General features: G+C 34.5%; 1 protein-coding gene and 1 pseudogene across 5 annotated transcripts in view; both read right to left on the bottom strand.

Moving 5' to 3' along the window:
• LOC131423593 (DDB1- and CUL4-associated factor 8-like) lies at window positions 1-27906 on the bottom strand (annotated as a pseudogene).
• Window positions 1-27973, bottom strand: part of Ankrd17 (ankyrin repeat domain 17) — a 148238-nt gene that overhangs the window by 117370 nt on the left and 2895 nt on the right. The gene's annotated exons all lie outside the window — the stretch shown is intronic.

The following is a 27973-nucleotide window of genomic DNA, read 5'->3' on the forward strand; positions in this document are numbered from 1 at the left end:
TCTCAGCACCACATATAAATAAATAAAATAAAGGTCCATTGACAACTAAAAATATATTTTTTAAAAAGTTTATATGAGATGAAATTGGATAAATTATCTACTACTTAAGTTTTTGGTATTTAGGAAGAATTAGTAGTATGCTAGGCAACGTGTAGGTATTTTTTTAATACCTACACTTTTTAAATACATGTTATCAAGCCCTAACAACCCATCTATGTATAATGATTTAAAATAATAAATGTATTATTGTGCCTTTTTAAATGCTTTGTGAATACCAACTGACTTAATTCTCACATTAATCATAAAAGGTGCTATTATAATCACCATTTACACATGTGGAAACTAGGGCATAGACAGGCTAAGCAACTTGACCAATTATTCCCAGCTAAACTAATTCAGGTGAGAAGCTAAGACTTGAATGTAGGCAGTTGGCTCCAATTTCTATCTTCACAATCACCAACTATATTGTCTTCAGGTGGAATTATTCTCATTTTATATATAAGGAAACCAAGACTCAGACAGGGTACACAGTTATATAGGAGAGTCAAACTCAGATTCAAATCCAGAATAATGACTCAAAAGGATAAGTGGAATTAATAGTAAAGATATAACTGTTTTCCTTCAGACCATACTTATTGTTTTCACTTATGTATATGTATGCTTGGTACTTGGTGGCTTCTCAAACAAAGTAATTTCTATTGTTGCAACTTGGCTTAAAAAGGAACCAGTGAACTGCCTTTTATTATTTCCTACCCTCCAGGTCAATTATTTCTATGCTTCAAAGAGATTTAGGAAGCATTAACTTCCATCTTTTGACTAAGTAATCAATAGCTTCCATCTTTTGACTAAGTAAACAGTCGCTCTTCCTCAAATGTAAGCAACCCGACTCAGGATTAAGAATCTCATAATACAGCACTCATTTTCCCCATAAGCCAAGAACAGACTTCCTAAAGTCTTTGAAAAGAAATGAGGACCCCTAAGACTCAAGTCAACCAAACCATTTACTTTGCCCCTTCTTTCTGTTCTGATTATGGAGTACTGCTCTTATAAAAGTTTTCTGTTAAATTTTTATTTATTTTTGTTTGGTTGGTAGTACTGGGGATTGAGCACACACTCTTCAACTGAGTTTACATCCCCAATTCCAAGATTTTATTAATACATGATTATGGTTTTCCTGTTTTATAATGGGTATCAACTGTCCCCCATATAGACTAGAAGATTGATGAAAGCAGAAACACTTCATTTGCCAATCTGCCAATGCATACCCAGGATCAAAAGTTTTACAGAGCAGGCACTCATGTATCTGTTGATTGAATAAACAAATGCAACAATAAAGGAATTATCAAATATCCAATAATGAATTCTAATCCCTTTTAAATTATCACCACCACCACCAGTAATGATTAGGGTGATAATGATAAATGTAAAAGGAAATAAAGCCCAGGGCCTTGTGTATGCTAAGCACACAGGCTACCTACCACTGAGCATACCCTAACTCTTACTAAAAATAATATTTGATAATGAAAACATTTATTCTTTGACTATATTTTGTGCTTTCTAAAAGCACAATTATGGAGCTGAGGCTGTAGCTTAGTGGCGGAGCACTTGCCTAGGATGTGGGAGGCACTGGGTTTGAGCCATAGCACCACATTAAAAAAAAAAAAAAAGTTATTCTCTCAATCTATAACTACAAAAAATTTTTTTGAAAATGTTATTAAAAAATAAAAGCACTATTATTAATATCATGGCCTGTTAATAATGATGACCTGTGCCACAGCACAAGGCAAAAGGAGATTCATATCCCTGTGTCTTAAAATCCATCATCATAAAAGTGAGCCAACTTCAGTTCAACCTCACTTGACAGACAAAACAAAAATTGTCTTCCCATTTGTCTAAAATGGATATCAATGGCAAAACACCTTTCAGGTTTTGCCAGTGGCAAAGACATTAAAGTATAAATAATAGTTATTGCTAAGTACAAAATACAAATAATATAAAAACAAATATGTGAACCACCACATAAAAATAATGTAAACTCACAAAAGAAAATATTGACTAAAATAAGATTCAAATGTCCACAGTGAAGTCTCACATTAAAAAGGAGGAAAAGGATAGAAGTTTAATAAATGTCTAAGACCAGGGCTACTCTCACTAAATAGAGAAAAAGAAACCAAAATTAAAAACATGTAGAAATGTGCTGACAGGCACCTATTTTGTATGACTTAACACCTTGTTGGTGTTTGTTGCTCTACATAAAAACTTTCTCTTTTTTTTGGTGCCAGAGATTGAACCCAGGGGCACTTAATCACTGAGCCACATCCCCAGCTCCTTTTTATATTTTATTTAAGGATCTCACTAAGTTATTGAGGCTGACTTTGAACTTGCAATCCTCCTGCCTCAGCCTCTGGAGCCCCTGGGATTATAGGTATACACCACCAAATAGAAAACTTTTTAGAATCAACAATTCCTTGTAAAGAAGTTCTGTTTCCACCCATCAAATATACATTTCTTTCTATTTAAGAAATGCCTGGACTCCAAAATCCACTTCTTTTCCTACTAGAGATTAACGTAGGAGTGCTTTACCATTGAGCTGAATCTGCCCACCGGTTTTTTTTGTTGTTGTTGTTGTTGTTGTTTTAATACTGAGACAGGGTCTCCTACCTAAATTGCCCAGGCTGGCCTCAAACTTAAGTAATTGGGATTACAGATACCTACTACCTCTGGCTCAAAATCCACACTTTCAAACAGAATAGATAGATAACTGGTAGTAAGACAAAATGACTTCATTCACCCAGAACAAAAACAAGCTACTAGAGAGTAGTAAACTACTAAAAAGTTGTAAACTAGTAGAGAGAGGCTCATTTCTCATACCACCAAAAAAAGTAAATAAATAAATAGAGACAGGAAAAAATAAGAACCAAGTATTTCTTAAAAGTATATAAATTTTGGGCTGGGGTTGTGGCCCAGAGGTAGAGCGCTCACCTAGAATGTGTGAGGAACTGGGTTTGACCCTCAGCACCACATAAAAATAAAATAAAGGTACTGGATACACCTACAACTAAAAAATAAAATAATAATCATCATCATCATCATCATCATCATCATCCAATCAATAAATGGGCCAAGGATGTAAGCAGACACCTCTCAGAAGATGACATACAATCAATCAACAAATGTATGAAAAACTGCTCATCATCTCTAGCAATTAGAGAAATGCAAATCAAAACTACTCTAAGATTTCATCTCACTCCACTCAGAATGGCAGCTATTACTATTATGAATACAAACAAAGATGTAGGGAAAAAGGTACACTCATACATTGCTGGTGAGACTGCAAATTGGTGCAAGCAATATGGAAAGCAGTTTGGAGATTCCTTAGAAAAGTGGGAATGAACCACCATTTGACCCAGCTATCCCTCCTTGGTCTATACCTCAAGGACTTAAAAACAGCATACTACAGGGACACAGCCACATCATTGTTTACAGCAGCACAATTCACAATAGCTAAACTGTGGAGCCAACCTAGATGCCCTTCAGTAGATGAATGAATTTAAAAAAATGTGGCATTTATACACAATGCAATATTACTCACCAGTAAGAGAATAAAATCATGGCATTTGCAGGTAAATGGAATTGTAGAAGATAATGATAAATGAAGCTAGCCAATCCCAAAAAAACAAATGATCTCTGATATAAAGAGTCTGATTCACAATGGGGTAAGGAGGGGGAACAAGGGAGAAATAGATGATCTCTAGATAGGGCAAAGGGGTGGGAGGGAAACGGAGGGGGCATGAGGTTAGAAATGATGGTGGAATGAGACGATTATCCAAAGTCCATGTAAGAAGACACAAATTGGTATGAATATACTTTGTGTACAACCAGAAATATGAACAATTGTGCTCTATATGTGTAATATGAATTGTAATGCATTCTGCTGTCATATGTAAATATAAATAAATAAAAATAAAAAGTAAAATGTATAAATTTTGTCATCATAACTTTGATTTTTCTCTTTCCTACACTGTAAGACTGATCAGAAATATGAAACTGAAGGTATGCAACAGCCTAGACCAAGCAAAAATGAAAGAATTAAACAGAATTTAAATTAAAAAGCTAATAAAATTTGCTAAGACTTTTGAATGTCCATATATTTAATTAAAACAACAATGTATCCCCATGATATTAACTTTTATCTCTCCTAAACCAGTTATGCTATAAATGATGAAAGGTTCCAGACATATATAGAGAGCAGTAGAGTAATATTGTTTATATTACCACTATAGTTTTTTTAATTAACTATAGTTTTACCTATAAAATTAAATACATATACAAAGAAAACATTCACAGTATAAAAGAAAAATACATACAGGGAAAAATAAACCTCTCACCAAACCCTGAGACACAACTAACTAATGTAATAACGTACAAATTTCAAGCACTTCTTAGTGAAGATCAAGTTTTCACAGGTTAACATCCATGGAATTCTACCTATCACAAATCAAGAATATTCAATAACAAAAAAAAAATTGCATCTGTACTGCACATGTACAAATTATTTTAGGGGGAGGGCGGGGTCTCAACTAAATTGTGTAGGCCTCTCTAAATTGCTGAGGCTGACCTTGAACTTGTGATTTTCCTACTCCAGACACACAAATTGTAGGAATTATAGGTATGTGCTACCTTGTAAAGCACTCAGTAAATATTTGTACAAATGAATGATCTGGCCTTGAAAAAATTCATTTCAGCAATATTTTAAAATACTTAAAATTATACTAATTCCTTATTTGTACAATATACTACTAAGGGATGATGGCTACTTTTTTAAAAAATAAGTCGCAATTTTATATATCCTCAATTTAAGGCTTGTTACTTAAGCCTTTTAAATACTGTCCACATTATCTAGAGGTATGTTTGTCATTATTCTGGAGATTCTGGTGACAATTAATTATTCTTATTTTTAAGTATCTATATAAACTTGATCATGAATTTTGACAAAGTTTACCATTAAAATCTTCAATTTTGTTCCTCTTCTTTGATCAATTATAGTCTGTCCATTTTTCCCATAATCTAATAAATAAAACTTAAAATGCAAAGTTATCCTACATACAGAATGAAATATAAGCCCAGTTTTGTCCAAATATGAATAAGATACTGACCAAAGTAAGAAATAAAGCAGTTAGTCCCTTTTTTCACATCTCTAATAACAATTTTCTCTGTTGGACATTTGCACTGGTTACCTATGAGGGATCACACCATAAATTCAATGCTTTTCCACTATTTCACAACAGGTTCAATGTATATAAAACTGATAAAATATTCACCCCAAAATTTATCCATATGGTACATTTTTTCCAAGTTTGACTTGTTTTTTAACAATATTTATACATAACATACGGCCTCTAATAGTGATAAGGAAGACTGCTACCATCAATTTTTTTTAATAAAATATAACAAAAGAGGTAATATCCTTCTCCCTTCCACCCCTCTCCAGCCTACTTCACCAGATCTACTTAGGGGGTGATGGGATGAAGGTAAGAGAGTAAAGGATACATAATCAAGTGCAAAACACTGTGGAAAGTACAGAGAATGAATGAGATAAAGTGAAAAGTGTGGAATGGTTAGGGGATCTAAAGACTTCCCAGAAAAATAGGATCCTGGGTTGCTCAGGGAGGGAAAAAAAAAAGACAATGAAACTGTCACAGACTTTAAAAAACAAAGGAAAAAACCTAAACCCAAGAGGGAGTGACATTTCTACCCTTCACCCTGGCACCGTGGTACTGAACAGTCAATTGTTCCTCATACCATCTCCATATAGGAAACAAAAGAGATTTAAAGAAAAAGAAGCCACATTCTCTAACTCTAAATCAGTTAACAAAACATCCCTACTATCCCCCTCAAAAAAACTTCAGGAAGAAGCCATTTCTGCTAAGTCCTTAACACCTCTTCACAGAACCCCACTCCTGGGTGCTCTCTGTTGGTTCAATGTCCTCTGATCTGTCGTCCTCCCGAGATGTATTTATATAAACAAAAAGTTTGAAGTGTGTTTCTGCTGGATCTAAGGGTATGGGACAAGAAAAGTGGTATCCAGGCAGGATCAGGATGGGAGCCCCAGCCCACTCCTCATAGGTATGAGGCCTCAGGATGGCATGCACACACCAATAAGGGCCCTCCTCTTAGTACTCTGTGTCTGAGGAGCTCAGAGATTCTTCAGATTCCAAGTCTATGGCTCCAATCCCAGGTGCTGGTGATGGTGTCTCTGACTCAGGTGATATATAAGGAACCAGAGCTTGTGGCTATCAAACAGGACAGTGTGTTGTAAGCTATCTTCATCTCACTCTTGCTTGTTCTTCTTAATCAGATCCTTTAACCCTTGTCAGCTCAGTGGAAGCTTCAGATGCGGGTGTGCCCATATCTTCATGATGTAGGCCCCTGGTTGCCAGCAATGGCAAGTGAGGGTAGAGCTCAAGACAATTTATCACACCTCCCTTTTCCCCTTCTGTGAACTGAATGATCTGGCAGAATGATTTCTTGCAGAGGAAGATGTGCCCACTCACCACAAACTCACTCTTGGGGCTATAGAAACTGACACCTTTCACCACAGCATTATTTCTGTGGCCCTTATATCTCTTCACACACTGGGCTCCATCACTCTGAGAGGAGTTGGAAAAGAAAAACATCTTCATCATTATAAAGAGTTCCTGGACAAAAGTTCTGTGCCATGGTGGCTATACACAGACAGGTGATGTTTGCTTTGGACTGTTTACCAGTGAGTAAATTCTAATGAGGACAGAATTTCTTGAGTATTCCAATGTTCTCATTCTCATCAATTTTCCTCTGGTCATGAATCCTTAAAACTGGTCTTGTCCACCTACTGCAAACCAGCAGGTACTGGCATGATTTATGGAGTTTGTATACTGCTCCACTTTCTTCTCTTTCTCTTTTGTCACCACCAGCTTCAAAGCTGGCCAGTCTTTGTCTCAGGTCAATGGTGAAAATAATTGCATCTTCAAATGCAGATGGAAACATATAGGGTACACACAGGGAGAATCTGGTTCCAGGGCCAACTTGTAGGATGCTCCCTTGTGCTGGGCCATACACTTTGTATGCCTGTAGCACTGGGCAGACAGTTCTGCTACTAGAACCTGCCATCCACAGCACAAATGGCTAAGGTGGAATCAACACTGTTGGGAAGGAATTTGGCCTAAAAGATATTACCTTTGTGGCCACTCTTGAGTATTGGCTACTGCCATACCTAATCCCAAACCACCATCTTCAGGTCATCATCACTGCCACTGGCCAGTCAGGTGCCATGCTGGTACTGACACAACCAGTATGGCCCTCAAGTCCATTCTTTAGGTGGAAATTCTGAACAGACTCCTTCTTACCCCACAGGCCTCACATACAAAGTGGGCACTTGAAACCAGCTCCTACTCTGGAAGGCTGGAGTAGGGCTGTTGTCTCCTGTTCTTCATGGACCCCATGGTCATGGTTAGCTTGCTTGTGCTAAACACAGTGCCATGATTGCTTTTATTCTTTTTCTTCTTCCTCTGAGCAGTTACGGACTCAGTTATCATCACTGATACAGTGATGGTCAGTGTCCACATGCTATCCGTTTCTTTACCTGCGCTCTCTATGCCTTGACTTTCTCTACTGGTGAAATTGGGGCCACCATCACACCTAGTCAAGCCCAAACTCTGGTCTAAGGCCTCTACTTTAAAGCCTGAGAATGCCTCCCTTTCCTCCTTAACTCCAAATATCTCCTCTGGCTTGTTAGATGGGCTTCCATTAGCTAAGTACGTTTTCCCATCTATGTTGCTCCCTTTGCTGGACATCACTAAAGTAAGGTCAGGCTGAGCTCCTTCCTAAGAAAATAGGTCTATAGATTCAATGAAGGACAGGTAGCTCAAGGGCGTGGTGTTTAGCTGGGGCAGTTATAAGCACAGGCGCTGACGAAGTTTAGCAGCCCACTACCACTGGAGTGATCCTTCTGACAGTGGCTGCTCCAACTATTCCAGGCCCAACCACTGCTGCCACCAATGCCACCCTAATCTTACATGGTATACTGTACATTTTCAAATAAAGATAAAAACTAGTACATGCATAATTTACTTCAAAATTTTTTTGTTTTGTTTTTAAATAGGCTAAATCTACAGATGGTATAGAACTTTCAATCTGGTTAGCAACATATTAACTGTCCTCTGCTCCAAAGCTATAGGTAATAGTTATCTACTAACAGATATGCACACGACACAAAAATCTCTCTCTCTCTCTCTCTCTCTCTCTCTCTCTCTCTCTCACACACACACACACACACACCAAAAAAAAAAAAAATCAGGGAATAGCAATTATAAGAAAAATTTGAAACCCAAGCCAAAGACACAGAGAATAATTCAGTTGTAAAAACTACCCAAGTTTTGATGCATCCCACTGTTCTGTCTTTCTTCCTCTCGTCCTTAGTGGTCTGAGGTCCCTGATATCAAATTCCAATTAGTATGGTCTCGAGATATCTGTTACTACTTTATTTCTAGCCTAATTTATTCCTAACAAATCTTGAATGGTTTGCAAGGAATTATTTCAATTACCAAACACTACCCTTTCAAACTCAACTCCATCTATTAAGAAATGTATTAAATTGCCTCTATTCATCATGGGCTACGCTAGAAATTACAAATTGGGACACCATTCCCTTTTCCATTAACCTGATCCTGACCACTCACAATCATTAGGCGTTGTCACATAAAGAGAATCTCAGAACATGACTGTAACATTCAAAAGTTCCCCAGGTGGATATATACACAGGATTCTATCACAATCCTCAGGCATATTTATATAAATAAATACTGATCTTATCCGGGCACCTATAAATTTAGCAGGTCAGAGGGCTGAGGCAGGAGGATTGCATGTTCAAAGCCAGCCTCAGCAACTTGGCAAAAGCCTCCTCAAAACAAAAATATAAAAAGGGCTACGCTCTGTGATTAAGCACACCTGAGCTAAATCCCGCAGTACAAAAAGAAAAAAGAAAGAAAGAAAAGAGAGGCTGGGGTTGTGGCTCAGTGGTAGAGCACTTGCCTTGCATGAGTGGGGCATTGGGTTCGATCCTCAGCACCACATAAATAAATAAAATAAAGGTATTGTGTCCTATAACTAAAAAAAAAAAGAAAACAGAAAAGAAATGAAATGAAATACTGATCTCAGCTGGGGCAAGATGGCTGCATCTGAATTCCCAACTGTTCAGGAGGCTGAGGTAGGAGGACTACTTGAGCCCAGGAGTTCCAGACCAGCTTAGGTAACATAGCAACACTTCATTTCAAAACTAAAATAAAGTACATTGATCTCATTTGATGTAACTCTGTACTACCTCTTAGATCATCATGTGGATATCTCAGATCACATTATCTTAGAACTAATGTTACAATTACTTTCAACTTCCCTCATAAATTTCAGATACCTAATTATTATGAAATCTCCCACAAAAAGTAATGCCATATAAGAAAACAGCAATTTTTATTTCCATCTCATTTCTTCCAAGCTTTCAGAAGACAAATATTGATTCCCAATAGCTGTGGTTATCCCTGACCACATGACTTCTACTTTAAGGACAAACCAGGTTTCTAATCCTGGTCTTTAATACTTGAGACAAAAAGTCATCTCATCTGAGGCACTAGAAAGAAGGAAGACTCAGGATTTTCTCATATTTCCATATTTTTCACAATAGTGTTTATGTGGTATGTCAGAGAGTAAAGGGGAGAGAGAGAGAGAGAGAGAGAGAGAGAGAGAGAGAGAGAGAGAGGAAAAAAGGAGTTTCTTCAGACAGGAATCAACATTCAAAATTCAGAGCCGGTTAAGAAAGAATCATGTACCCTACATAAAAAGGCATATTTGTATTCTAATATAACTTGCTTATTTCCTAGAATTAACCTCTATATTTCCTATTTCCTAGAATTAACCTCTATATTTTTTCTATTTCTATCTCAGTTTATAAAAACAATCAAGCCCTAGAATGTATTTGTTCCCCAAGAGTAGTTCTGATAGGTAGACAGGTAAATGCATCATATCTGCCATATCTTTAATATTATAAATGTGGTGCAAAGAACTTGGAGTTTTTAAATAATTACAAGGCTACAAAGCCACAAAATGAATAAAAGATCTTTTGCATTATCTTCCTACATCAAAATGGCGAAAACATTGTTACATTGCTATCTACTGTCAGTTGAAGAAATGAGCACTGACTGGCCTCTCCTTTGTTTTCCTCCATCTCCTAATTTTATAGATATTATTTTTATATTTTAAAGGTTTTTAAGACATGCTACTTCATTAATTAAGTCCATTTTATCATTTTTTTTAGATTGATTCTAAAAACTAAAGATCAATTAAGTACATTTGTAATGAGGTAAATGCTGTCACTAAAGTCAAATATAATTTTGTCATTTATACATTACTGATTGAAGAACTTCATATATTTTAGACTAATAAAATTAGTCTAGAATTTTCTAGCTTTCTTCAGTTATTTTTGAAAGCCCAAGACTGCTACTGTAGGGCACTATTTTCTACCACTCCCCACCACCATACCATATCCTCTATCTTAAAATTATCTTTTTCATTTTAATATAGTATCTCAAATACTTTCATATACAGTGAAGTGCATAGATTTTTCAAGTAGAAAAAGATGTGCTTGTCCTCATATAACAGTGTAGTTGGGCATAAGAGCTATGAGTCCTAATCTATTTTCTCTTGAACAAAGAAATCACTACTGTTTTACTATCATCAAGCATTCAATATGGCTGCTAAGAATTCAAATTACTTAACCTTCTATATTTTATTCTCTCTGGGAGTAATTTAGGAATTTTCTTTTCATCCTTATGATTCTGAAACATTACCAGATGTATCTAGAGGTGGATCTTTTCTCATTCATCTTGCTTGGTACTAGGTAGACCTTTCAATCTAAAAACTCATTATTTTTTCTCCAACTTAGGAAATTTTCATTTTTTGTTTTTTGCTTTTTTAAAAATTCTTTTCCTTATTTCCTAGTCTCTACTTTTAAAGCTCTATATTTATGGATATGGAAACTATGTGATATGTTTTCCAAAACTCTTAAATTTTGTCTCAAATTTTTCCATATTTTTTGTTTCAAATCACAATTTTGACTCATGCTAAATTGGTATTTAGCCCAACCATTAATTTTTTTCTTTATAATATTCAAACCTTTTCTGGTTCTTTGACCCCTCTTCAGTGCAGCTATAATTAATCATTATGTGCTTTTAAATCTTAAATTGTTTTAAATCTTGATTGTTTTTCCTTGAAGTTTTCTTCTGAATGATATCTGAGGTAAGCTGTTCTTTTATTCATCTTATCCTCTTCCATCCTCTTGATCCTCATGTGTTTGATTATCCCTGTTTACATTGGTGAATAGAAGATTTGCTTTAGAGAGTACAGTGATTGTGTGGACTTTCTCTAAGATTGTCCAGTTTTTTTTTTCCAAGTAGTCTCTCCCTTAAATGGGAAAGCACTGTTTAAGCAAGTAGAACACATGGATAGGAAATCAGCTAGCAGGAAACAGACAAAACTGCTTTTCCCTGTTATAGTAGTAGTATGTCTACTTCTCTTTCAGGTTGCAATAATCAGTGGAAATGCAGGACAAATTTTTTAAGAGAGCAGTTCTTAAACTTGAGGCCTAAAGGCAGACATGCTGCCTTGGGCTGTGTAGGCTGGAGAAAGGTCAGAAAGGAGGCTGATCCAGCACTTTGGAAAGTAATTCTTCAAAAAATTGTTGATTATTACCCAACTGTACAGTACTGTTCTTTGTATTTGTTGATTTCAAGTTTGGAGCCATTCCGAGGTTTGCCTGGGAAAACCTGAGCTTACCTTGGGGTATCTTGGATTCCAGTTTCCTCTGGATTTGTTGTCGATCCAATTCCATGAACTTTCTATCTTCTTCAAAATTTCTGGTCCTCTGATGGTACCTGTAGTGGACTATGAACTGTAATTTTACTGTTCAACATGTTTTCTCCCTATTCCCTTTTCCAAATAACATAATCCCTCTTTTCTATGGGGAACATGTTTCATATGGTTTGTGTAAATGGTAGCCTCATGACCCATGTCTGCCTAGAAATCCTAACCCCTTCTCCTTTGACAGACATCTTTACTAAAAATAAAGCTAATACAGAAGAAAAACAGAGAACAAAAACATTGAGAGAAACAGTACCAATGGCATTATTCAAGCCTGTATCCATTCGTACACCTAAGTTAGATCCTCTCACTTCCCTCCTCCGAAACATGTGAACACACATTAAGATTATATTATAAAGTAATGAAGTCCTTCTGCTCCTCTTTAGGGTAGTGGAATTAATATAATACTATCTGTTCCTCCTCTTCAGAATTATGGTTTAATTTAATTTTTAAACAATATCAGTGGGACATTGTGAGGAAAACAGTTGAAGGAACATGCTCAACCCACCTATTTAAAACAAAAGTCCAATAAATACCTATAATATAAATCTGAAGGCATCAAGTTATAGCTTTGTAGTTTGTTAAATATATAACAAAGAAACAGCTATACATTTAAGTAAGTAGATCTTATCTTCCCATATCCACCATCTTCAAATGTCTAGGAAGAAAAAAGAAACAGATATAAAAACCAACTCTCTCTTGACTTAGTTTTTTCCTAAGTCAAGATTCCAATAGTTTCAGAAAGAAAAGAAAAGAAAGGATAAATGGTAGTGACTTATAATTTTTTAACCAATTAATAACAAAACAAAATTTTTAAAAACCCTCTGAAAGAGTATATAGAAACAAACCCTGAAAAGAAAAATTCTGTAGCTGTTGGTGTTATCATTTGAGAGACAGGAGAAAGACTGTTTACTGTTTAATTTTAGAGGGATAAAAAGGAGGAAAGGGCAATTAACTCATTAATTGACAAAAAATGAAATCCAGTACTCCTGACCTAGAATTCATACATGCTTCACAAACCTATGCCTCAAGAACTCTATAACCTCCTGGAATAATTTGCATAATGCAGAATGATGTAAGTATGTTTTGAGGAGTCTCCAACTAAAGTCCATAACCTAAAAATAGTAAAGAAAGCTATTTCTGACTGAAAGGACAACTTCATTCCAGAATTTTATTTAAGAATTAAATTCAGAGAAATATCAAAATAAGTTAAAGAGTACCTGTAATAAGTAAAACAGTATACCGTGCTAGCTATATAAACTACTTTTAATGGCTGTGGAGTATTCCCGTATTATGACCTATTTTCCAATTTATTTAAATTTTGATTGCATCTGATCTTTTGCAATTACAAACAATGCTGTAACTGACTATCTTTGTGATATATATATATTCATCTCCCCCCCCCCCGTGTCCCTTTCTGGTGATTGCCTTATCCATAAAGGGGCAGTTCAAATATCACCACTTTTGCAGGTGTTTATAATACCTAACACGCTGAGTAATTATAAATAACCTCAATAGTATTTTAGTGATTGCTTACTGTTTGCTACACATAGTTTTAATTGCTTTTATGCATATCACTTCATTTAACCTTCATAGCTTCATAAGTTTGACAATTTTATCCATAATTTGTAGTTGAAAAAAAATCAAAGTAAAGATGATGTTACCTGCTAAAGGTCAGTAAATTATGGAAATGGAATATGGTCTGTCTCACATCAAAGTCTGCTTTCTTAATTCCCATGCTCCAGCGCTACTTACTACCCTTTTATGGCCTCTCTAGTGTAATTACTCAAGAAATGTGTTTCCTATAAATCAAAGGACTTACTTATTCCACCTAGGACTTTACAGATCTACAAGAATGGAAAGAGTCCATGATACACTATTAATTATAAAGAAAGTTTCAGCCAGGCGAGGTGGACTACACCTCTAATCCCAATAGGGGAGAGATTTTCAACTCTTCCTCTACTGTTAAATTTTTATAGTCTACCCTTACTATATGATTTAATACAACAAAAAAAGATGCTTTAAGATTTCTCCAACATAAAATAAATAAATTAAAAATAGTGTTCACAGTTTAGTATTATTGGTACAAACTTTAGAACAGGCTAGATTTATAGGATGTTATCATATTCTACAACAGAATTAACCTTATTTACATTAGATCTTAGTGAAGCTCTTCGATTTGGGCATTACCTGAATAACAATTATATATGTTTTAAATCATTCCCAGTTCATCTGAAATAGATATAAAATGAATAGTACAACAAACAAGAGTACTAGACTGATAGTGCAAGAAAACTATACAACAGTTTGTTGGTCTGGCACTAATAGCATTGGAGGACATTCAAGCCCAAAGTTAGATTAAATAAGACTAATGACATCACACAAGTTGGTGAGAGCATTATATAGATGCTAGTGCTGCTCTTTTCTTCTTCATAAAAGCACTTACACTTTTTACTAGAAATCTGTAAGACAATAAGGAAGGAAAGGAAAGATGCCAAGTGTATAAGGCTTAGAAATAGGAGGAAATTTTTGCTTCAAAAGACCACTGTCTGAAGATAGGCATTGTGGCAACTTGGGAGGCTGAGGTAGGAGGATCACAAGTTTGAGGCCAGATTTAGCAATTTAGCTGACAGGTTGGGGATGTAGCACAGTGGTAGAATATTCCTTGTTTTAATCCCAGTACAACAAAACCAAAGACTGCTGCCTGGATTTACTGAAAAATATGTAAAATTAGTTTGTTAACCATAAAATCCTACATAGATGCTACCTGTTTATCAAATAATAAAAGAATTTGCTTAATACAAAACAAATTTTAGTTATGTAGGACTTCATCTTACACAAATGCAATGTGAATATACTAAGCAGATATAATTTAATCTATTACTCTTTTGTATAAATAGAAGAAATAGCATTTCAAATAGTGGGAAATGACAGACTAAAACAGCTAAGTCAATTGATTAACTATCTGGAAATATAAAATTAAGTTCCTATCTCCCTCCAAGTACCAATATAAATTTGAAATAAATTAGGTAAATGTGAAAATTAATTAGATAAATGTGATAGAAATCCAAATGTCCATTAACTGACAAACAGATAAGCAAAATGTGATATACAGTGTATACAACGGAATATTATTTGGTGTTAAACAGGAAAGAAATCCTGTCACATGGTACAATGTGCATGAACCTTGAGAAAATTAAATTTTAACGACAATCACAAAAAAAAAGACAACTACTATATGATTTCACCTATAAGAGTTACTGAAAGTAGACAAGTATATAGAAACAGAAAACAGAATGGTGGATTCTGGGGGGAGGAGGAGGGGGAAATGTGGACTTGTTACTCAATGGGCATTACTGTATAGTTTCAGTTTTTTATGAAAAGTTCTAGAGATCTGTTGCAGAAAAATATGAATACACTTACCACTACTGAACCATACAAAAACAGATTAACTTTTAAGTTTTTCACCAATGTTTAAAATTTTTTTATTATTTAAAGAGATATGCAATAAATTATATGTTACATTAAAAGTTACTAAGCTATACAGCCCAAACAAAGCACTTCATCAATCTCATTTCTTGCAATTTAGTGGCAAACATGGTTAAAAACAGCATAGGAAGACTGGGATTGTGGCTCAGTGGCAGAGCACTTCCCTAGCAAGTGTGAGGCACTGGGTTTAATCCTCAGCACTACATAAAAATAAATAAAATGAAGATATTGTGTCCAACTACAACTAAAAAAAAAAAAAGCATATAAGATTAAAACAAAAAGGGATACATATAAATTGCATTTGTAAAACATAAATCTTCCTAAGACTAATGTACAAAAGAAAATATTTTCTCCTAACATATCTGAAAATCTAACATGAAGCAGATAATCTTCATAAAAAATAAATGAAAATGTTACTGTTATCAAATCCAATACTGACAATACCATATCATAGCAAATACTCACCATTTAGTATTTGATAATCTATGACTACAATATGAACAGATTGAGGGAACAGGGAGAGTAGATACCAAAAACGTATCTGGTAAAATTTAGTATGGGCATTCAAAAAACACAAAACAATTTACCAAAATTATATTAGTCATAAAATTCATCAGCATCAACTGCCTTAATATAAAAAAAATCAGTTTAGTGGCTATACACAAGATCAAAATACCAAAATCAATAGAATTCTACACAAGAAACATGTAAGAAAGAAAAGACAATTCACGATAGCAATAAAATAAACTTATATAAAACTATAAAATCTTAGTAAAGACAAGTGAAGGGCCTGAAAAAATAATAGAGGCATGCCTTACTTCTGGATGAGAATATTCAACATTATACTTCTACTTCTCCCCAAATTAATCCAAGTTGTAATTATATCTTATCAAAATGTGAATCCAAATATTTTATGGCAATTTACAAAGAATTATCAAAAGCACCTCTAACAAGTTAAATGCACAATATCCAAAACTCCTGACAAAGAACATAAACAAGAGAGAACTGTCAAAGATGTTAAAGTATGCTAAAGTACCATGTTGAATCATAAGAAATCACAGACACTAGATGACTTCTAACTTATAAAAAAAGTAATTCCATAAGTTTCAACTAATAGTAGTAAAACTGATGCAGACACAGGAATAAACAAAGGTTTGTTAGGAATCTGAGTCTGTTAAGCACTCAAATTTCTCCAACCCAATCGCTTCCACATTCACAAACCCCTTTCTAAGTAGTTAAGAACCAGACATGAGTCCGCTAAAGTATTTAAATCAACAAAGTTTGGACAAAAATTAGCAGGTCTTCTTTTCCTCATCCCAGTTCATCTTATAATTCCAGACAAAAACTGAAAGTAAGGTAGAAGAGGAGGTGCAGAGGGGTAAGCTTCCTCCAACAATCCTAGAGAGGGAAGGATATCTGCTTTGAAGGACAAGAAAAAACAAAACGCCAGAAAAACATCCTAGAAAGTAAAAAAACACCAAGCTAGAAAGCCTTCATGCTCTTAACAGAAAGGTCAGTGTGACAAGAAGATAGTGAATAAACTGAAAGGGATACAAAAGGAGCCTAGAATAATAGGAGCAGTAATAAAAACAGAGGTCCAAGTTAGAAGTTTAGATTTCGTTCTACGAGCAATGAAACGTCAAATAATAATTCATATTTCAGAAAGATTTGTCTAGTTCTGGCATGAAGAATAAAGTATGGGGAAATTAGAAAACTAGAAGACCAAATTAGGATGCTACTATGAAATCAAAGATAACAGTCTGTGCTAGGGTAATGGGCACAAATGGAGAAAAGTATAAAAATTCAGGGTATACCTTAGAGATCTCATACACAATACTCTTTCGCTTCCTATTATCCCAACATAGCTTTTTAGCAATAGAAACCCTCTTTCTTTGGGAAACCATTCTATAAGGCTTAGATAGGAATGTCCTCTCCTAGTTCACTTCCTACCTAGGATACAAAAACATGATATAGTCTTGAACAAAATATCTTTTTCCTTAGTGACTATCTGGTTCAAGAATGTAAACATAACCAAAGTTAGGCCAACAAGATTATTTCTGGAACCAGGAATGACTTATTCTCTCATATTGTTAGCCCTAAAGACAATGTAATCCTAGAATTATATAAGACATTAATTATCCCCCAATATCCACACTACCCTTCTTCTTTTAGTAAAAGACTACTACTTCTCTACATGTTTTATCGGATTACATCCCCATGTAGCAAGAGCTAAGTCCTAGGTGTGGTTGTGTAACAAAGTTCTGGCTGATGGGATACAATGGAAGTGATGTTTGCAACTCCTTAGTCAATTCTTTAAAAAGGAAACTGTGCTCACCTGTTTCTTATTTTTCATGGGCTATGTTTACTAAGGCTGTCAAAAAATACCACAGACTAGGTGTCTTAAACAACAAACTTTTATTTTCTCAGAATTCTGGAGGCTAGAAGTCCAAGATCAGGGTATTTACACATCTGGTTTTTCCGGAAGCCTCTTTTCTTGGCTTGCAGATGGACACCTTCTTCCTGTATCCTCAAAAGGCCTGTGTATGAATCCCTGGAGTCTCCTTCTGTGTCCAAATTTCTTTTTCTTTTAAGGAAACCAGTCAAATTGGATTGGGGCCTACCTATGTGACCTGATTTTCCCTTAATTACCTTTTAAACACTTTATCTCCAAATACAGTCTTATTATGATGTAGTTGAGGTTTCAACTCATGAATACTGGGGTACACAATTCAGCCCACAACAAGCTAGAACATGGATGTAATGCTGGTCAACCAGGCTAGACCTTGTAGATTAAATAAAGTCAACACCCAAGGCAAAGGTATCCATAAAGCATTCTGTGATGATGGAAATGTTCTGTATCTGCATTTTCTAATATGGTGGGTGCTGGCCACACATGATTATTTAAATATTTGTCTCCTATCTGAACCACATGTGTTTTGAGTATTTTTTGCTGAAAGAATTCACCTAATACCTTAACTAATACAGTAAATTAGAAGTGAGGTATTACCAAAACAAACTCCTAAAAACTCTTGATGCAACTCGTAGAACAGGTAGCAAGAAAATGAGCCTCAAGCTGGAGAGCTAGTGTTAAGTTGTACAGTTCCAAAGTATTTAGTAAAATTCCTGCCTACAATAAGAGGGAGGACATATCATGTATCTCCGAAGTCTACAGCTCTAAGAAAAGCCAATTAGAGAAACTGAATTATTTGTTGTGTGCTAGAATATTGGTTAAAGATCAATCCACCTACAAATAAAGTAGTTTCCAAGTAAAAACGGAAATGAGAAAGCAACAATAAGAGAAGTTCAACCTACAAGAGTTCAGTTAACTTGGATCTCTTTAGGCTAGAAAAGGCAACTGCTTCTGTGCTCTAAATGCTCTGTGTGACCGCAAAAGTTCTTTGCCAGATAGCAGCAAAAACAGGTTAAGAGTGTTACCTTCCCAGGCTGGGGTTGTGGCTCAGTGGTAGAGCACTTACCTGGCATGTGTGAGGCCCTGGGCTCAATCCTCAGCACCACATACAAATAAATAAATTAAAGATCCTCTGACAACTAAAAAATATATATATTAAAAAAAAAGAGTGTTGCCTTCCCACCTGTGATGGTGTCTAATATGTCAACTTGGTTAGGCTAAACTATGAAAAAGAAAAAAGGGCAGCAGCCATTTGTAGCATCAATATCTTCCCTCAGTTATTCAATTAAAAACTAATCTAGATGCTGCTGTGAATTTTGCAGATGTAATTAAAGTCTCTAATCAGCTGACTATAATTTGGGATAATCATCACCAGTGAGCCTGACTTAGTTATCTCTTACAAGAGATCTAGTTCTTTCTGGCAAAAATGGGGAATCCAAACAATAGCTAATTCTGTACTTGTTTTCTCTTCACTTTATCTTCCCCTCTTGACTACCTGTGGAGAACATTTAACCAATGCCCATTAGTTCCAACTTGCCCACAATCTTCCCTTTCTGCCTGCCTGCTTTATGGAATTCAGACTTGCTTAATCAGGCTTCACAATCACATAAGCCTGATTGTAATACATTTCTGAATCCACCTATCAATACATAAATCTCCTCTGCATCTCTTCTAGTTTAACCTTGACAGATATATCATCCAGAACTATTAGTTTAGATATCCTCAAGTAGCCAGGAAACATGGGAGAGTGGAACCAACCTAGTACAGAGCTGAATAAGTAAATCAGGTTTCAAAAACATATGACTAAAAGAGATCTTTTGCTATACAATTAATGTCATGGTCCTGATTTAAAGAAAATGGAACAAACTCATGAAGTTTTTGAGAAGAGTTTTACCACTAAAGTACAGTAATGACTTAAAGAAATATATGATTAAACTTAAATCCTGCAAGCCCTCAATCTATACCAACTGCCAGTTGGTGACAAAAGTGTTACAGTTCCTAGGGGTATCATACTCTCCAATACTACTATACTTCAGACAGGGTCAAGAAACGTTAACAAACAGGTAAAAACATCTAAAGAACAAAGCCAAGACACAGAGGGCAATTAAAAGAACATTCCCTTCACAGAACAAAATTAGTTTAAAAAGGAATTTGCTAGGGTAAAGTCATCACAACTTCCGCCCAAAAGGATTTCATTATTAACAAGAACCAATCATTGTTGCACATTTCCTATTCTCTTTTTTAAAGGAGCTTTTGTTATAGTTATCCCATTCCTACTCATCACTATACAATAGATTAAGAAAGAAGATAATAGATTAATAAACTGAATTAAGAAAAAGGTATAAGAATTAATGTACTTGACTTTCACCTTCAGTTCTACTATGAATGAAATGGAATTCTGAATTGATTCTCTTGATAAAAATGTTGCATAGCCAGATTTGAATCCAATGATCAAGAATAAAAGTTTAAATTGGAGATGTAAATCTGAGTCACGGGAATAGATAACTGAACAACAGAGGACTAAATAAAACCATCCAGTGGAGACCAGAAACATGACAGGGGAAAAAAAGATAGTGGGGAGATGAGGTGCTTAAAAAAAAAAAAAAAAATCAAAGAATATATAGTGAAACCCTAAGAATAAGCAAGAAAATCAACAAGAGGCAGCTAGTAAAGGAAAAACAGAAGAGATAGTATTATAAAAGAAAAGTAAGGATTTTTAATAAGCAAGGGTTGGTCAATTGTTACTGAAAAAGTAGATTATGAATGGACACAATAACTCAACACTACAAGCAAAAAAGAAATCCAAGTATCTTTAAGAAACAAAATATTGAAGTATCAAAAGAAACTTTCTAAAAATTTTTAAATACTGGGTGCACAAAGTCTCTGTAAATCATAAAACAATAAAATTTACCAAAAGAAAAATATTGCCCAAATTGTGAAAGCAATATAAACCAAAAATATATGCAATGAGTAACACCATAAAGCATTAATACCCATAAATATAAACACCACCAATTAACGACTAAGAAAAAGACAGCCCCCGTAGAATAACTGGTGAAGGACAAAACAGGAAAATTTCAAAAAGAAATCCAAATGAACAATAAATATAAAAATTCACCCATTTTGACAGTAATTGTCAAAGTAAAAAGACAAAATACAATCCTTTGCCTAAAGAATTTTTTAAAAACCAAGAAAACTGATTATATCTAGGAGCATTCTCAAACTTGTGACACAGTAACACTTGAGGTTGGTGATCAAATCTAATACGTGTACATCCTCTGGCCCAGTCCAACAATTTCATTTCCAGAGACCCATCCCAAAGAAATACTTTTGTATTCAAAAACAAATGCAAAAGTATGTTTGTTTCAGCCCTATATTTGTAATAGTAGCATATAAAAACAATCTAAATGTCTACCCACACAAAAAGATATAAATTATGAATATTCATACAATAGAACAGTCAGCATAAATGTGAATATCAAATTCCAAGGTACTCTCAGACAGACAGATACACACACACACACTCTCTCTCTCTCTCTCTCTCTGTCTCTCTCTCTCTCTCTCCCCCTCTCTCCACAAAAAGAAACTAGAAGATTTGATTATGAACCAAGTTGTTAACAGCATTTAATCTGAGAAAGTGGGATAAAAAACATTATTTAATACAAAAATTTAAGTATGAAAGTATTCATTAGTTTCTGTAAGTAAATAATCACTATCTGAAGTCTCCAACTGATGTTTAAATAATACTCAAAGAAGCTTTCAGTAAAAGTTTTAAGTAACAATTCTGCTCTTAATGATAAATATTTGACTGATGTATATCAAGGAAAAAAATGAAAAGACAAGTTACAGAAAATGATTAATTCTAGACAGCAATATTTTGGGTGGTTTTTTTTCTACTTTTTAGAGGTTTTTATCAAATTTTCTACAAATACATATGTTTTTACAAGTACATGTAATATATAACTAGTGATGTTTAATAATATGAAACACTGTATTTGAAATCTAATTTAAAAGATTATTTTCCACCTTACACAGTCCCGTAATTCTACTTCTCTTATTTTAACAGATCTCTATGTGCAGCAATCACCAAATATATTGATACATGTACCCCTTTGCTACTAGAAAATCTTCAGGGTAAAATTATACTGAATAACTCCTAAATGTAATTTAGTTGTCAAGGACACTCTGGAAAAAATGGTACATATGGCTCTCATCTAAATACCATAAATTGCTAAGTTACACTGAAAACTAACACAGACTTCCAAATAAAGTGACCGACATCATCTACATAGTTGATCAGTAGTTTCATCTCAATAAGAATTTAAATTTTATGAATCTAGGAAAAACACCTTTTGTTCAAATCCATAAATATCCCTAGCTGATTGTGGGAGATCTCAACAATGCTTCATAAACATAGTTTAAAAAGTATGCTAATAGTGGTAATTATCTCCTTGTGAGGTGAACAGGGAGCCTACAACCTGGGAACAAATTTTTATCCCTCACACATCAGATAGAGCTCTAATCTCTAGAGTATACAAAGAACTCAAAAAGTTAACAAAAAAATAAATAACCCAATCAACAAATGGGCCAAGGACCTGAACAGATACTTCTCAGAAGAGGATATACAATCAATCAACAAATACATGAAAAAATGCTCACCATCTCTAGCAATCAGAGAAATGCAAATTAAAACTACTCTAAGATACCATCTCACTCCAAAAAGAATGGCAGCCATTATGAAGTCAAACAACAGTAAGTGCTGGCGAGGATACTGGTGGGACTGCAAATTGGTGCAGCCAATTTGGAAAGCAAATGGAGATTCCTTGGAAAGCTGGGAATGGAACCACCATTTGACCCAGCTATTCCCCTTCTCAGACTATACCCAAAAGACCTAAAAAGATCATACTAGAGGGACACACAGCCACATCAATGTTTATAGCAGCACAATTCACAATAGCTAGACTGTGGAACCAACCTAGATGCCATTCAATAGATGAATGGATAAAAAAAATGTGGCATTTATACACAATGGAATATTACTCAGCACTAAAAAATAACAAGATCATGGCATTTGCAGGGAAATGGATGGCATTAGAGCAGATTATGCTAAGTGAAGTTAGCCAATCCCTAAATAACAAATGCCGAATGTCTTCTCTGATATAAGGGGGGTGACTCAAAATGGGATAGGGAGGAAGAGCATGAGAAGAAAATTACCACTAAATAGGGAAGAGAGGTGGGAGCGAAAGGGAGGGAAAAGGAGGGAGATGGGGAATTGCACAGAAGATGGAAGGAGACCCTCATCGTTATACAGAATACAGGTATGATGTTGTGAGGAGAAAAAAAAAAAAGTGTGTCACATTAGATTGTGTAGGGAGATGTGATGGGAGGGGAGGGCAGGAGAAGGGGGGATAGGAAGGGCAGCAGAATAGACATTATTATTGCTGTATGTATATAGATGACTGTATGACCAATGTGATTCTGCAACCTGTACAATCAGAAAAATGAGAAATTAGACCCCATTTGATTCAAATGTATGAATTGTCAAGATCATTGTACTGTCATGTGTAACTAATAAAAAAAATAATAAAATAAAATAAAAAGAGGGCCAATATCTCCAAGTACAAAAAAAAATCATAAAGAAAACTAAATGCTATCACTGTGCAAAGTTCCCTTGGAGGTAAATTTTACTAACTACAACATGTATAAATTCATTTAACTTGTACACATTTAACACATGCAATGATTTTAAATAGAGCTAATTTTATCACATTCACTGGGAAAGAAATGGCTGAGACTATTAGATATTGAAAAAAGCCACACACATAGGAGACACTAAATAAATGGCAAATAAAAGAATTAACTCCTCCATTTCATCTCACACTAATAAGACCTCTACTAGAAACTTTGCAATAGGACTATTTTCATTATTAATTCCATATAAAAGCAAGAGAAACAGAACACAGACAGAGACAATAATAGGGTCAAAGGCGGAAATGGAAAGAGACCCAATAAGACATGAACAAGAAGAATTCCTTTTATTTTCAAGTTTCAAGCTTAGGGTGACAGAAAGTGGTAAAGGAGATCATATTCCCAAGTTAATGCACACGTATTCTAAATTCAAAATTAATGAAATCAATCTCTCCACAGATTCCTCTGAAATATTTTTCAATCAAATGTTTTTAAACTATTTAGGAGATGGATCCAGGAGGAACATGGGTGAAGCTTCATGATTGAGTAAATGTTTAGCAGGCACAAGGCTCTTGAGTTCAACCTGCAGCAACAGCAGAGGAATTAATTTTAGGACAGGTTTTTATTTCTTCATGTTGGTTTTTACTTTTCTATTCCTCTATTTTACAGGGGTATAAAAGATTAATTTAGACCATATACGTCTTTGGGGAAGGTGGAAGAAGGGACACAAAATTCTCTGCTGGAGATGCATAGCTAACTACTTCCATAAATATGCTACCCCTAGTCTGTAATTCCAAATAATCAAGAAATGAAAAATGTACTTGTTTATTTTCAAAATAACACTATCCGACACACCTCAGTATTTTTTCCATAACTCAATTTGAGTAATTTATTAATTCGAATATTAAGTAATAAGCAATAAGAAATGTAATCAGGTAAAATCTGCAGTCCTCTTTAATGGTAGATTCCATCCTTAAACCCTCCAATCATTTGAATATTTTCACATTCCCTTGTTTTAGTCATCACTTTCATAGAACAATAACAAGAAACATATATAATCTATTTTGTGTAGATACATCATAGCATTATTTAAAATAAGAATTATGATTTTGGTTATCTCTAGTACCTTTTTTAACCTCACTCTACATCATACTAATCTTTACCCAAAAAAACCATGCTGTATTTCAGACCATTTACCCTAAACAGCACATTTCCTAACCCTGATTCATAAAAACTTATTTAACATTTTCAAGTTATTCTCAATAATCATGTTGTCTACTTCCACCAGCACAATTCAGTATATCTGAAAGCATTAAGATTTTACTATATCTAATTATTTACAAAGACACTCAATAATACTGATTCCAACAGGAATTCCTAAAGGACTCTGATCTTCACATTTTTCCTTCAAAACTCTGGTTTTATCTCTTAAAAGATAAAGTATAACTATATTGCTCCAAAATTCCACCTCACCTCATGACTAAAAATAGTTTAAAAAAAAAAAGTAGTTAAGCATCCTAAATCAGGAAGAGTATTTTGTTTCTGGGTTGCAAATGGATAGACACACCTCTACCAGATAGGTAAGGTTTAAGGGTCCACTGTAAAAAAACTGCAACCAAATACTCTTACCTTAAGATGTAAAGTTCCAAATAATTCCCACAGTAAGTGGGTAATAAAGGAATTTTATGAAATATTCTTACTTCATACATCTGACTTCTTGAAAAGCAAGACTTGTGTAACAGCACTGTACAACAGGAGACATAAATATAAGGAAGACAGGTTTCTGCCTCCAGATCTGACACCTGTGGCACACTAGATATAAACTGCTTCATCAACTAAAGGGCTGAAGATTTAAAAGAAGATTTTAAAGAGTAGGCTAAGGGCTGTCTTATCAGAAAGAACTGATAAATCTTCAATTTACTTCTTCACAAACAGGTCTTCTCTATTACCACATCACCTTCTTAAAAGCAGTTTCTAAACTTTAAACAATCCAAATAAATTGCTGCCAGATTCCCTACTATCTCAGCTGTGAGAATGCTTCAAAATAACAAGGTACTAGATCTCTCTGGGTGTCTAATAAAAGATCTCCACACATACTATGGAACTGGTGGGAAAGAAAGGAAAAAAAAAATCCTTATAAGCACTTCAACAAAATCTTGTTATTCATCCTAACCAGAGTTAAAATTCCTGTTTTAAAGGGGATTTTTTTTTTTTTAGTTTAGTTTAGTAAGAAAAGATTATTTTGAGAAGTAAAAATCTTGAGAGGCAGGGAGAAGTAATAATCTCAGGGAGGGTAGCTTTCACTATAGTTTTCATTTTGTTAATAATTGTTAGCCACATGTTTTAGGAAATGGGTATATTTATCTGTACTTTTTTCTGTCCCCCCCCCCCCCGCCTTTTTAATGTATTTTTCAGAACAAGAAAAGGAAAGAAAGATTTGGGGTAGCCAGTCTGTGTATGGTGGTTATCTTGCTGCCAAAAAAATATATTCCCCTATGTACTATCTGAACTTTTTTGAACACTATCAGAAAATGTTAATATTAGTGATGCTGCCACTCTATCAAACAGCATGCTACAGCATGTGAATAAGTGAGTGAATAAATAAATGAACAAGCATGCTTTGATTTAAAAAGATCCAGGTTAAATACTCTTCTGACACTTATTACCTTTCATGTTTTTTAAAATATTTTTTAGTTGTTGAAGGACCTTTATTTTATTTACTTATGTATATGTTGTGCTGAGAATCAAACCCAGTGCTTCACACACACGAGGCAAGCACTCTACCACTAAGCTATGACTCCAGCCCCACCTTTCATGTTTTTAAAATCTGAATAACCTAAGGGACTGACTTATCAGGCATTCAGCAATCAATGCCTATTAGTTTGACTGATTTTCTCTTTAATACATAGGGGAAAAAAACAGAAGTATGAGAATTAAAAAATTGAAAGATGCTGAAATCCAAACCTCTGCTATTCAGAGTCCCCAGATCCAAGAAAACCAAAAGTTCTACCCCTCTCTAGGTTTCCAAAATGAATTCTGGATCTTCCCTAGGTACTAAGTATTCACTGATAATGTTTTTTTTTTTTTTTTTATGAACTACTACACTGAAGCAGGATAGGAAACAAAATAATAGTTAAAACAAAAACTACTGCCTCAAAGAGCTTAACATGTGGTTTACAAATACTGCTATATTCATTAACAAATGAAACTAGGGAACATGCAAGTTTCTCTGGGATGGCTAATTTGGAGTTCTATACTTTTCTTTTTTTAATATTTATTTTTCAAATGTAGTTGGACACAATACCTTTATTTTATTTATTTATTATGTGGTGCTGAGAATCAAACCCAGCTCCTTGCACATTCTAGGCAAGCGCTCTACCACTGAGCCACAACCCATCCCCATTCTATGCATTTTGACATTAAAAAACAAACAGAAGACTGGGAAATAAATCAAACAGTAATTTTGAAATATTTTCTTATTTCTCCTTTATTCTCAACCCTCTCTATTATGTCTATAAACAGATTTTCCCTAGCCTTGCAAATCCGTTTAATACTAAGTCAGTACTAATTCATTTACTTGTCCCCCTTGTCTGAAATTTCTCACTAGGTTGGAATTCTGATCAAATCCTACTGTATTTACAACTGAAAATAAAGCCCTAACTTTTTAAGACCAAATTTTTTCCACTTTGAATTTTGCTTTAAAAAACACTGATGTCATTCAATCACATTAAAAAATTCATTCAGCAGAAGGTAATGTTATTTTGAAAATGAAGTATAAGCCCCTTCAACATCTGCCTTGCAATATTTGAGTAAGAAATTTAATTTAGCCCACTAACTTCAAAAGAAAAGGATTGTGGCTTTTATGTTGGGAAATATATTTCTCTTTTCCATACTGGTCAATCACCCACTGAAAGCCAAAAAATTATGCATTTTCAGTTTTTGATCTAAAGTCTTGTGTCAAATAGAAGGGGAACAGGAAATGGAGAGCTCTTGGCCTTATACTTTCATTCCCAGCTGTATTTGTAATATACACATTATATAAGATGTGATTATCCGCCTCTAAAATACTTAAGGAAAAATCCAATTCTCAAAAACCTACTCTAATGTTTAATAAGAATTATAATCAGGTTCTTCAACATTTAAATAAATCTCTTATTAAATTGTCTCTTCTTTCCTCCCAGTTTTCCTTTTAGCAGATAAAAAGAATACCTATCATTTTTTCATAACTAACCAGTATATTTTTGTTAAATACACTTATCCTTCACTTTTTCAGGTTAAATACTGCAAAAATATAAACTTTCATATCTAATCTTTTGATGATTTTCACTAGGATTAGCTCAAAATCAAGTTATCCACATTTTTTAATTGTGTTGTCTAGAGTAGGGGAAAAAAAAAAACCACATAAAACTTTTAAATACTATGATTCTAGCCACAAGACTT

Source organism: Marmota monax, unplaced genomic scaffold, assembly GCF_021218885.2.
Source record: "Marmota monax isolate L192 unplaced genomic scaffold, Marmota_monax_Labrador192_F-V1.1 WCK01_AAM20220418_F8-fsc00132, whole genome shotgun sequence".
NCBI classification, from domain to species: Eukaryota; Metazoa; Chordata; class Mammalia; order Rodentia; family Sciuridae; genus Marmota; species Marmota monax.